The following is a 3,594-nucleotide window of genomic DNA, read 5'->3' on the forward strand; positions in this document are numbered from 1 at the left end:
CGTTCGTTACGAACGATTCGTGACGTTTACACGATATTCAAATTAGACGGAAAAGATCGTTCGTAATGAACGATTGTGTACGCACGTGAACGATATAAGTATAAAGTACTGAACGACGAACGATTAAAAAATGCGTGCGCAAACGGAAGTGACGTTATGACAGGCAATAAGAACATGCGTTATCGGACGATCTTTGTACACACTGCAACGATTGAACGATTATCTTTCGAAAAAATCCGCCGGGTTGGATCGGTCGGATTGAACGATAACGGTAGTTATCGTCCCAAAAAACGATCGTTGGAAAATTTGGAGCGCACGATTATCGGTCCAATTGTCGTTATCGTTCGTTTTTGAACGATCGTTATCGTACGTGTGTACTCAGCTTTAGTGGTGGTAGCTCACATATAGGGTGAGGAGTGTGCGGGAGCACTGGTGGTTTCTAACCTATGTGAGCATACTACACCATATATCTCGGTTTGTGTTTTATATTTTTTACTTATTGGGAAGCCTATGAAGATTGTTCATAAGTGAGGGAAAGAAGGATTATCACTGGCTGGGCCAAACGCGCATATGCTAATCCATAATGGTTAGCCAGGAAATCTGGTGAGGGCAACCTGGTTATGTGTAATATGGACGGTTTCTTTTAAACTGAGTGGGAGTTGATCATAGAGAGCATTTCTGTGAGGACTGTATCAGTACTGCAAAGAACAGTGACTGTGTTGAGTGCTAGACCTTGCATAAAAGAATATTGTAGTTAAAGGGATCATACACTCCTATTTAGGTCACAGCGGCCCACAAATAAGTAAAGGTCAGGATGCTTGAACATTAGAGTATACTGCTTAAAGGGAACCTAAACTGAGAGGGATGTGGATTTTTCCTTGTAAACAATACCAGTTGCCTGGCAGCTCTGCTGATCTCTTTAGCTGCAGCAGTGGCTGAATAACACACCTGAAACAAGCATTCAGCTAATCCAGTCTGACATCAGTCAGAGCACCTGATCTGCATGCTTGTTCAGGGCCTGTGGCTAAAAGTATTGGAGACACAGGATCAGCAGGAGAGCCGGGCAACTGGTATTATTTTAAAGAAAAAATGCATATCCTTCTCAGTTTAGGTTCCCTTTAAGGAGCGCACTAATCGATTTTATTGTTTCCTCTGTGATTACCTTAGAAAGCTTCGCCTTGGGTCAGGTATCCTTTAAGAACAAGCAAGCATTTTGTACTATAAGGTCGCATTCACAGTGGGACATTGCGGTTTAATGCGACGTTAAAGTCGCATTGTGACTGCGTTAAAGTGAACCTTAAGTCAGCACAAAAAAATGAGATTTACTCACCTGGGGCTTCCCTCAGCCCCCTGCAGCTGATCGGTGCCTTTGCCGTGTCTCGGAGATCCTCCCGTCTTCGCCGGCAACCACTTCCAGTTTCACCGTCAGGACCCGACAGGCTGGGAAGGCGAGTGATTCTCCGCGTTCCCAGCCACAATATCGCCCCTTATGCTGCTATTGCGGCCTCCTGGCCGCATAGGGGGTGATATTGTGTCTGGGAACGCGAAGGATCACTCGCGTTCCCAGCCTGTCGGGTCCTGACGACGAAACCGGAAGTGGTCGCCGGCAAGGACGGGAGGATCTCGGAGACACGGCAGGGGCACCGATCAGCTGCAGGGGGCTGAGGGAAGCCCCAGGTGAGTAAATCTCATTTTTTTTGGCTGACTTAAGTTCCTCTTTAAGAGGTAACACACTGCAAGCAGTGAGTTACCACAACGCAACATTTTTTAACGCAACTTTAACGTTGCACTGTAAACGGCCCATAGTATTAGCATTGCAGTGCGGTAAGCTGCGTTATAAGACTTTATAACGCGCGACCATAACGTCCCACTGTGAATGCGACCCTAATCTGCATTATTAACTATGGACTATATCTTGGAGCCACAGTTTGGTAAACAGAGGCATTCTCCAATGCCCTAATATGAGCATAAGGGCTGGAACCCACAGGAGCGCTTTTGGCAGCGTTTTGGCAGCGCTGCGATACGCTAGCGTTTTGCCAAAACGCTCAGCTGATGTTAATGGATGGGGCAACTTCCACAGGAGCGTTTGCGTTTCTCAGAAACGCAAACGCAGGACCTGCAGCATTTTGGGAGCGTTAGCGCTTCAATGTAAAGTATTGAAACGCTAGCAGAAACGCTCAGCAAAACCTAAACTGAACGGTTCTGCTAGCGTTTTGCGGTTCAGCACACTGTAACAAAATGAAAAATAATTCACAGGACCAATCAGGATAAAAACGCGAAACGCAAAACGCTACACAACCGCTGAGGAAAAAAATACAATGTTGCAAAACACGACCGAAAACGCGCATGAATCAGCTTGCAAACCGCTCAGACAAAACGCTAGCGGTTGCGTTTAGCGTTTGCGGTTTGCAGTGGGTTCCAGGCCTAATTGTGGATTTGTGCTGCAAGTAATAGCATCATGTATAACAACTTGTGTTTTAGGCTACCTTACATTGCAGTTAGTTGTGTCGGACAAGATAATAGCATTGCAAACGGGTTGCAATTACATCGTTCTGGTACGTTTACATTAGTGCGTTAGCAGTGCAGCGTGAGATGAGCTGTTGGAATAAGGCAAGGCATACTGCACGGTACCAGATTACATGTGTGTTCACAGTTTCCGTGAAGCATACTTTTTATGTGTCAGAAAAACAAAAGTTTGCTTTCCTAAAACAGAAAGAATTTGCGATAATTCAGTATGGAGTGAGCTTGAGATGTCTCCCAGAGCAACACTGCTGAATATATGCAAATTAACCATTGTACCCTTAGGCCACATACAGACATCAGACCATAGTCTTTGGAAAATGAAAGATCACAGACCAATCTTACCACCCTTCATGTAGTATGAGAGCCATACTCTACACAGTCTTTTCTATGGAGCTGAACTCCCCATCAGACAGAAATCTTTGCAAGATGCTGCACACACAGATGCTGTACAGACACAAAAGATCAGTAGCTGCAAAAGATCTGTTCCTGCCAAAAATCCATTCCTGCAAATTGCAATGATAGTCTATGAGATCTGCAGATCATCATACACACATGATTTAACTGACATTCATCTGCAGATCAGATCCACCAGGATGGATTTTCAGATCTGCAGATCTGCAGATGAATGTCAGTTAAATCATGTGTGTATGATGATCTGCAGATCTCATAGACTATCATTGCAATTTGCAGGAATGGATTTTTGGCAGGAACAGATCTTTTGCAGATACTGATCTTTTGTGTCTGTACAGCATCTGTGTGTGCAGCATCTTGCAAAGATTTCTGTCTGATGGGGAGTTCAGCTCCATAGAAAAGACTGTGTAGAGTATGGCTCTCATACTACATGAAGGGTGGTAAGATTGGTCTGTGATCTTTCATTTTCCAAAGACTATGGTCTGATGTCTGTATGTGGCCTTAGAAGCTAAACACACCTCCAGAACCGCTGGAATGCAATGATGTGTCAGTTTGTTAATTTGTACAGAGCCATAATAATCCAACATGCATATAGACTGTTTTGGATTGTTTGATCCTCATCAGTGCATGGCATGGATTAATTTGGCTCTATGGAGTAGG

The sequence above is a fragment of the Hyperolius riggenbachi genome, chromosome 9, assembly GCF_040937935.1.
Source record: "Hyperolius riggenbachi isolate aHypRig1 chromosome 9, aHypRig1.pri, whole genome shotgun sequence".
NCBI lineage: Eukaryota > Metazoa > Chordata > Amphibia > Anura > Hyperoliidae > Hyperolius > Hyperolius riggenbachi.